The 10285-nt window shown below is 38.2% G+C and overlaps 1 protein-coding gene across 1 annotated transcript in view; it reads right to left on the bottom strand.

The window, feature by feature from the left end:
* LOC102476311 (glutamate receptor ionotropic, delta-2) overlaps positions 1–10285 on the bottom strand; it is a 909022-nt gene that overhangs the window by 897753 nt on the left and 984 nt on the right. The gene's annotated exons all lie outside the window — the stretch shown is intronic.

Raw genomic sequence — 10285 nt, 5'->3', positions numbered from 1 at the left:
GCCCGGCCACGACACAGTTCGCTTTTTTTTTTTTTCTGTCAGTCACTGCTGTTCCCAAACCACAAGGCACTATAATCTCACTATCCATGTTTACACATCAATTAATACATGTAGCCAAGCAGAAACAACCAGGAGACATACATAATACATTGTTCTGCAAGAAAAAAGAAATGTTTTCATAAAAGTTAGAGCAGTGAAAATGACGAAGGACACAGAAAAATATCATTTTCTTGCAACTGGCATTTTACTTTAATACAGATGTTCTTATTTTCGATGCAAAACAGATATACACTACTCATGGGTGCATTAATAGGTCAATGAAAGAACTAAGATTCATTTCAAAAGGCTGAATTCTGAAGTTAGAAAATTAAACATATTTCCTTTCCTCACTTTGACCTCTGACTAAAGATCTGTCCAGCGGTGGTATACAGCACGACTAGGAATAAAAAGTCCATAAGAAGAAATATTTACATGTGTTATTAAAAATAAGTATATGAATTTCTTTCATTTATTTCATTTCCTCTGCAATGATAAACACTGCTGTAGGTAATAACTACATTCTTTTTATTTTTGACTGCCAGAGGGCATGGGAGCTTACCACAGAGAAAAGGAGAGATAAAGCAACCCCCAACAGGATGTGATTATGCTACAACAACCCTTTTCCTCCATTTCTCTACCCCATCAGGACCTCAGACACGCACGTGCACACACACACACACACACACACACACACACACACACAAATGCCCAGTATGGTCTGCCAAGTCCCTCTGGCCTGAATTTGAACCATAGCGCTAAGTAGGATCTGACTCTGTGAGCAGCCTACGCTGTACTATGGGCCAACTCAACTACATTCTTTTTTAAAAAACAATTCCCAAAATAACCTTTAAGCAAGTCAAATACAGGACAGAACTTACTGTACTTAGAGGAAACCTGTAAACAATCTCAACTCCAATGTTCTATAACAAGAGAATTTTATGCTCTTTTAATGCCACTTATTATCTAGGGCTATCGTGTGTTCCTGAAATTACTGTGTGACTGGGGCCAGCCAGCGGTTTGTAGGTAAGGCAGCCGAGTCCCCCATGGCTGACTGCACGGTTTGAGTCTTGGATCCAGTGGCTTTGAAAAGCATCCCAGGCACATGTGCATGTGTCCAAAAGCATGGCCATACCTCCTGAGGGTGCTTTTTCACTCTCCCTCTTTCTCCCTCTCCCTCTTTCTCAGGCAAATGTACACACTGCATAGCAAATTAAGAAAAATAAAATAGTACATGATTTAAAAAATTGAGTTTACTAACTAATTTTACTAACTAAAAAACTAAATTTTAATCTGGGAAACTAACTGAAGCAAAAGTTCAGAATGGTTCGTAGAAAATGTGCCTGAAAGCACATCTAAGTGTTTCCCTCTGGCTAATTCCAGTGGCTTTGGTCCAGAAGCATTTTCTCCCAAATTAATTTAAAAAATAAAAATAAAAAATACAGGTTTCATTGCTATTTGAACGCATGCTATCCAAATACTTGCTATCCAACTCAGGAATCAAGAAACTTTGAGGTAAAACGGGGCAAGTTATTTTAAATCCTCTTACTGGTAATAATAATTGAAATCTTTCAAAAATGACCATGTAGGAGAGGGTCTTCAAAAAGTGCGTGAAAGATGCATACTATAAAAATACGATGCACCAAAATAAATCCATACTTTCGATTTCATTTTCCAGGAAATTTTTGAAGCCCCCTCAATATATTCCAACTCTCACCTATTTACATGACGACTTCTATTCTAAAGCTCAAATCTCAAAGTTCCACCTCAATTCCAGACTCCAGTTAAATGTCGACTCAAGTTCTCAGATGTGAAGACTAATAAAAATATAAAATTTAATCAATATCAATTTTTATTTCTACATGAAACTTGCTCATTTCTCCATACCCCCCGACTTTAGGTACTAGCACTACGTTTCACCCACTTGCTAAGATAAAATACCATGGAAGCCCTTATACTTCTGGATTTCTTCCACCTGACCAATCTATCAGAAAATTACATTTCTTCTTCTTTTTTTATAAGTTGGTATGTTTTTTGGGGGGTGGGGGGGTGGCAGCACAAACCAGACACAGACAGAGAGAGAGAGTGAGAGAGAAAGTGAGAATTCACTCCCTGAGGGGTGATGAACACACTGCAATCCATTCTCCATTCTCCTCCTGGGATTTTGGGCATGCGCACACATACATGTCCAGCACGATATTGAAGCAGCCAGGTCTAGGACTTGAACCACAGTCAGCCATGTAGGAGTCCAGCACCTTAACAACCACCCCACCTGCTGGCCCCCTTTTTTTTTCTATCTTAAAATTCTATCCACTGTCTGACAAATGCTCTCAACTTAGTCTAATTCACTACTGTAAATGTTTCTGCTCATCCAATCTACCCAAGCGAAGAAGGTTATCTCTCTAAAACACAAAGCATTTCATATCATGTAACTGACCTGAACCCGTACATACCTACATCAAAATACCTTACTATGACCTAGAAGTTGCTGTGGGATTTGCCCTAGTTCCCTCTCAGACCTAATTTCCTCCCACTTCCCGCTTTGTTCACTAAACTGTGTCTAAACTGGCTTTACAAAATGTTCCTTAAACAAACTAAGCAAAATCCTTAGTGTGTGGTCTCATAGCCATTGCCCTCTGCGTACCCTCTACCAGCCTGAAATCCTGATCTTCATAAGCCTCACTCCGTTTCTTTGAATTAAGTTACTGTTTCCATGATCACCTCCTCAGCAAGGTCTCACTAGGCCATTATATCCAAACAGCATACTTTGCACTTAGCATTTCTTCATTTCCCTCATTTTCTTTCTTTTTTGTTTTTGCGTTTTTGTTTTTTGTCAAAGGGCACATGTGCTCCCTGGAGAACAGAGAAACAGAGATACAGAAAGAGGGGAAGTGAGAAATCACCCCTTCCAGGGAGGATGGCCACAGCACAATCCCCTCTCCATTCTCCTCTTGGGATTTGGGCATGCACGCACACATGCCTGGCATGATTTTCAAGCTGCCAGGCCCAGGACTCGAACTGCAGTTTGCCATGTGGAAGTTCAGTGCCTTTGCCACCACACCACCTGTGGCCCTCCCTCATTTTCTTTTTAAGTTTATTCATTCTTCCTTAAGCGAACAAGAGAGAGATAGGTTCCACCAAGGTCCTGATTCTGTGATCCACCCCCAGTGTTCAGGCAGCCTCAGATCACACACAACTATGTACTTGAGTGCCTTCAGGAAAGTCCCTGGATTTGAACTGGGAACCCTCCCAGGTGAGATTGTCTCCCAGAGCTTCATGCCTCACCCGGAGCCACCGTGAGGCCTCTCCCTCATTTTCTTCATAGTATTTATCATATCTGATACTATATCATGCACTTTCTTATCTGGTTTCTTCCCCCCATGAGAATGTCAGCTCCTTAAATACAAGTCATAGCTTGCTTGTTCAACAGTAATTCCAGGGAATGAAAGAAAACTTCAAACAGAATAGATTAAGAATAAATGTTTGCCGAATGAATAAAACCTTCTCCCAACTAGCACACATACTGCATGCATGTTGGTAGTAATGCCAATATTACCCTATGGTTTCATAGAGATCAACTTCTAGAATTATAATCATTTTGATAACAAAACAAATACTTTAAAGTTACTTAGGAAAAATCAAGATACTCAGAGCAAAAGAGTAAGATTATTTTTAAAATAGTACTTTGCTATTTCCATATAATCATTTGCTTTTTTTCATGAGTAAAAATATTTGTTAATAACAGACTTGACTACAGAGTGATTTAACAAATTTTAACACAGAGAGAAGAGCCCTTAGGTGCTTAAGTTCTGGCATCGCCTCTGGCCTCAGCCTTTCTCCCGGGGAAGCTTCCGGGAGTGAAGCCAGCCTAACCCTGATAACCACTGAGTGGACACCACCAGGCAGAAGCAGAAAAACCAGGAGCAGGAATTCTGTGCAACGGGAACTCTGAACTGGTTCCTTCCTTTTATACTCTCCATTTTGTAAGAGATATCAAGGAAATTCCTGGTGTGCTTCCCATTTGTAAATTCTAAAGGTTAGTGCACACAATATTGAATAGAACATACAAATCCTCATTCCTCTACCAGCCTTAATAAGCTCAAGTTTTGTAGCATATTACAAGAGTACCACTGAATGTAACAGCTTGGTATTAATGGGAGACAGAACAAAGACAAAATCTAAAACAAACGAAAAACACAAATAATCCTGGCTGTCTCAGTCTGATACTAGAGTTATCTGGAATAACTGATGAAAAATAGACTAAGCATAATTATTTGAACCAAGAAGCAACTTCATTCTAAGGAGTCCTTATTTTGAGTATAAGGTTATGGTTTTTATCTCATTTCCTCTTTTTTTTTAAAATTCATTCTAAAGCTAGGTATTATTGTTAAGTATCGCTAAATGAATTTCACTTGACTGGATCTCTTCCCCCAGTTCCTTTCTTATACTCCTAGAATTTAGGAATTTTTCATTTTATTTCATGTAATTTGAGAACTTATATGAACATCAGTCTAAATCTTGCTTTATGTTTTATAAAATGTGGACTAAATGAATTACTGTCCAATGTTGCTCAATTAGCTACCTGTAAAACTGGTATTTAGTTCCAAACTTTATAAATTTTAATCCAGAATACTTATTAGGTCCTAATATTCCCCCATGTGTTTTACACTCAGCTGAAATCTGTGTCTTCCCTCAAATACTGAAACTAACCAATTTGAATGATCCAAATCCACACATGTCCTTAATAATCAATCCTATAATTACTTTCTATTTTTTTCTTTATCCTTTAGACATCCATCCAATCATTTAACTTAATCTGATTTTTTAATAATACAATATTCTAACTAATAATCAATTATTAATTAATATTGGCACAGGGCAAAAATCTAACATAAGACAAATTGTTCTTTCATTTAACCCAGTCATGCTTTCTCTAATTATGTGGTTCTGTCATGTTAAAAGGCAATGTTCAAAAAAAATAAGTCAATGTTCAGGGTTCAGGAGCCGGCAGGTAGCATGGTGGTTAAGGGTACTGGATTCCCATATGGTCGACCACGGTTTGAGTCCTGGACCTGGTGGCTTGCTTTCTCACTTTCCCTTTCTCTCTCTTTGTCACCCTCTGGTCAAATTAAAAAATAACAAATAGAAATAAAAAAATCTTTAAAAAATTAATGTATATGTTCAGATAAAATGTTGCTCTGAATTTCACCCTCTATTGTTTTTTTATTTAATTATTATTACCTATATATTCAATCACTATACATCATTTAGATTGTAGAGTCTTCACCCAGCATGATATACTCCTCAGACCAGCCCAGCTGAGAATACTATACACATCAACAGGTAATAACCATATCTGTGTCCGACAAATGTCTTACCTCTCTATTTTTCCCCCCAAATTTTCTTTCCTATACTCTTCATTATTCTTATAATGGGATATGATAGAAAGAAGAGTATGCCTATTAAAAAAATAATAAACAAATTACTAAGTGAGATTAGCCATTGGTTTTACATAGCGAACAATCCCTGTTGTTGTGCTAGTGGTAGTGGTGGTGATAAGTTTATGCAGGGGATCGACAGAAACGTAACCTCACCATACAAAATGTATCTGAAAACATCTATGATCAGTCATAAAAGTCAATGGTTGATAGTATTTTTCAAAACATTTATATGTATGCCCCTGATATATTTTTACTCCAAGCTCGGGGTACATACATATGTTTCATGTCAAAAGCATCATTCATTTTGGACCCCTAGGTAACCCATAAGTAAGTCAAACTGACCCATTTAGACAAACTACCTTATTCACTAGGGTATGTTTACACTAGCACCATCAAGTATATTTGCTTCCTTCCTGGTGTGTGAGGTTTTTATCACAAAGAATAGTGTTATTTAAGAATCTATATTTATTGAATGTTAAATATGTGAGAAAGATTTACATCACTCCGTCTAGCAATCTAATCAATTCAGAGAGTATTAGGTGTTGCTGAGTCCTAGATTAAACTCTTATAAGAATAAGAGACAGGGAGAATATTTACTTCCTGGTTTGAAAATAAAAAACCACCTATCTTACAGCATCACAAATCTCATTAAATGGCATTTTTTTTCCCTGAGAATTTAAAAATATTTCATGTGGTTTACAAGTAGGACTACAAAGGAGCAGCTCAGAATGCAGTGACACCTAATGGCAAAGCTATCTTCGTTGGCCATAAATGCATTTGCTCACAAACGTATGTGTAATAAGAGTGCCTAAACATTACTACTCACCAATATGCTGTCTATACACTGAAACGTCACGATGAGTCAATAGATACTGCTTTTAAAAATTAAAATAATACTATAGGTAAAGGGGAAAATAATAAACTTCTGGATTAAAAAGTGTACTTTAAAAGTTAAAATATCCCTTTAAGATAAAATTATAATCTGGTAAAGATCAGCCCTAAAGATCAGAATTCAACAAAATGCATCTTCCATTGTTCTTAACAATTTCAACTGGTTTCTAAATTTGTGGTTTAATCAAAGATTAATCATCTTAATTTTTAAATCTATTTATTTATTTCCTGGGGTTGAACAGAGTCTCATCACTCCACAATCTGCCCGCATCCCAAGCCTTCCAACCAGCAAAAATCAAGGGCATTCCCAAGGATGTGCCTGGCATGTTCATTTCTACCCTGGACCCAAACCCCAGGCCTTCCCATATGGCTCAGTATCAACACTCCACAACAGCACCCTCTTGCCTGCACTATCACTGCTGAATTTTTACCACACTAACCTTGTTTTTTATTTGTATCTGAATTCAGTTTATAGAAGATATTTAGTAGATGTGCATCTCACCTGGAATAGAAAGTAAAGGTCCTTAGTGTAATGGCTTATTAGTCATGTCGTAGTTGATATTTTTGATTAACACCGTCTACTGTAATGTACACCTGAACCATGCTTTAACTATTAATTATTCAGGAAAAAAAACACAGTAAACATAATACTTTCTAAAAGTTTACATGTACCGTTATCCAAAACTTAGGGAGCAAGTAGCTACAAGTAGTAAAAGGATGATAAATATTGGAGATGGTCTAGCACAGTGCAAAGGGTCGTAGGTGACTCTGGAGGGCAACGTGCAAATTATGGAGTTGAAAAAGAAATATTCTGTTAGAAGACGCAGTGCCTGTTCTGGGCATGTTTTTACATTCTGTACTTGATAGAAGTCCTCAGTGCGGAATGAAAACTGATGCTTTCAATTTACCACCTATTATTGTTTTTAATGTGTTGATGTATTCTATTCACCCAATTTTGCACTTTAATTCAGATGGTCTTATGATGAAAATATACTGTGAATTGTCTTAGGCTTTTCAAACCCAATGTCATAGTTGATGATATGATCTCAGAGGATAATGTATTGTCTACTTATGAGAAAAAGAGGAATAAATGCTTCTTTTCTACTCCATGTTGACATAAGGTATTTTATTATGACTGATAACAACAAAAATATGCTGGTAATCTATGTAATATTTAAATATACTCTTTGAGGGTTCCCTTGTAAAGATATATAACAGAGGATAGCTAATTTGCAGTTTTGTGAGCACAGGAACCAGATAAAGAAATGAGCATATATTAAACTGTTAAAACAGGAGATCCTCCATATTAGATATGAATCAAAACACAAACTGTGCAGTTGACTGGAAATGCCACCTAATCCCTGCTTAATTAAAGCGGTGCTCTAAACTCCTGTTGTGTTTAGGGAGTAAAGAGTGTGGGATGACTGATGTATGAAGAAAATAGCAGTCAGCGTGGCTAATCTCAAAGACTTTGGAGCTTTCTAGCTACATAAATCAGAGAGACTTCTGAATAGCCTCATAAAACACACTATCATTGCCATTCCACTCACGACTTTTTGGTTCTTCCTACAGCATGTAGATCATTAGGAAACTTCTAGGCAATCAAGTAATAGGGGTCTGATGAAATTACTCAATCAATGCACAGGCTCAAAGTAGAAGCATAATTCAAAATCGCACAGTTTTTACAAGTCAAACGGCCTTTCTCTTATTGGGGCAAAGAAGATCACAGTGGAAGTGATTTATCTGTAAACGTATGTGTGTGTACGTGTGAGTGCACGTCTCATAAACAAACATAAGGGAACAAATATATACGTCTTCAAAGGATGATGAACAGAAACAAATTACAATGCTGTACATTTTTAAGAGATACGTCTTCATTTCTATCATTATGGTTTAGCCATTATAGCACATCTCATCATTGTAGTGAACTCATGTGTTTAATAAAACACATTACAGTGGAAAACATGTCATTGACTGTATTCAACTACAAGCATGAAGTAAAAACAGAGAGAATGAAGGAGAAATTTTCATACGTATAATCTGGTTCAATACTAAAAGGATTCAATATTTAAAGAACCTCTTAGAGCAGTGTCTTTTTATCTTTCCAGGTTGCCTGAACTCTGAATTGCAGCCACTTTCTGCTTGAACACATCACATGAGGCTGGGAAAATCTTTCATTTCTGCATCTAACCTTATAATCTCTGGGGTTGAAATAGTTCATCACTTTCATCTCTCTAGTCTCAAACTAATCATTTCCCCCATAAGTCTAGTGTTCACATTAAATATTTAAATAAAGGCACTCACCTCTTTAAGAAAATGTATTTTCTTTTCTTATTCAACCAACTATGTAAACTAATCCAATGCAAACTAACTGGCGCTTCACAATTTTAAAATAGACATTCAGTTTTGAATTTATTATTAACTTTGCTGAGTACAGATGGAAGAGTAGGGGCTTTAAACAAAAGAGGTATACATAAATTAATTAGCCCTATCATTTTGTTTTTGTCATTTGAGAGCTATATTTTTCAGTATATTGTAAAGAAGAAGCTTTTGAAGCAATCAATTTCTTAGCTTCATGGCAATATTAGGCTGTCTGTAAAAGAAGTTCATCTTTTGTCTAATGTACTAATTTCATTCAGGTCAAATTAACTGAGAAGTAACTATTTCTTTTAGTAGGATACACATACTTTACATATACAATCAGATTTTTAACCTAGTTATAAAAAAGTAAGCCATGTCACACTGACAGACAACAGTAAGCGAAAGAAAAATACAACAGTTGTGTTCAATTTTGAAACAAATGCCCAGACTGCACTGCAAAATACTATTCATCTGGTGAAGGACAGCAAGAGCTGTAGGTGTTTGTAAATAATGTATATATCCTGCAGACCACAGAATAAACAGTAAAAACAAGCATTTTCCCACAAGCCTTCTCTCCTCTGGAATGAGAAACCTAGGTCAGAAACTCCTAATCAAAAAATGAATATGAAGGTATGAGGACAATGTATCTCCTTCCTGCCCCAGTCACTTACAGCAGACAGAAATGCAAGCCATTTCTTTAAGAGAAACATAGTTCATTTCTGAACTCTATCAGAATATTACTGAATCCCTCAAAGAGACCATAATTCTTCCCTTAAAAGTTCTGAACCCACAGGCACTGCTAGCCCCTCACGCAAAAAAAAAAAAAAAAAAGATCCAACAGGGCAAGCTATCTGCTGCTTAATTGACTTAATGCCTAAGTGCAAGGTCTTCTGAATCCTGACCTCATTACCCCTTGCACAGACATATACATTTGTAGTGATATCAATGATAGCGAATGGCAGACATGTTTACAGACAGCCCTGAGACCAAGACAGGGAGCACCCCCCAGCTGAGGGGCTGGCCACTGTGGGCGAGCGCCAGACCTGAGCCCCTTGCTTGGGCAGGCACAACCTCCACCGGCAGCAGGTTCCCCTACTGGGAGAGTGAGAGAGAGCGACAGTGAGTGTGAGAGTGTGTGTGTGTGTGTGTGTGTGTGTTCCGCTGTGGAAGGGGCAGGGGGACGGAAACGGGGAAAACTGTGACCCATCTGTCGCCTCGATTTGCAGAACGTCAAGCCGTGTGGACAGATGAAAGTCCTGTACCCAGAAAAATTCCCCAAGAGGGGGCCCCTCTGCAGCTCAGCAAACGAACCTCGCTGGCCCGCGGACGCGAATTTCCGAAAAGGAAATCGTCGCATTAAGGCAGAGGAGGTTGCGGGAGCCGTCTCCGCTCGGCTCCCGGCTTAGGAGAGCGCAGAGTTGGAGCCCGAGCCGGAGCGCTGTGCATGATAATGACGCGCAGCCCGCGCCCGCCCCCGCCCGCCGGCCGGTCCCGGCCCGTCTGGTTGCCAATAGGTGGGGCCCGGAGCCTAGCAGAGCCGGCGCCCGCGCCACTCC

This window comes from Tupaia chinensis, unplaced genomic scaffold (genome assembly GCF_000334495.1).
Source record: "Tupaia chinensis unplaced genomic scaffold, TupChi_1.0 Scaffold000245_1, whole genome shotgun sequence".
In the NCBI taxonomy this organism is placed as follows: domain Eukaryota; kingdom Metazoa; phylum Chordata; class Mammalia; order Scandentia; family Tupaiidae; genus Tupaia; species Tupaia belangeri.
Note: the sequence above shows the minus strand (reverse complement) of the source record. Positions and strands in the feature narration are given on the sequence as shown.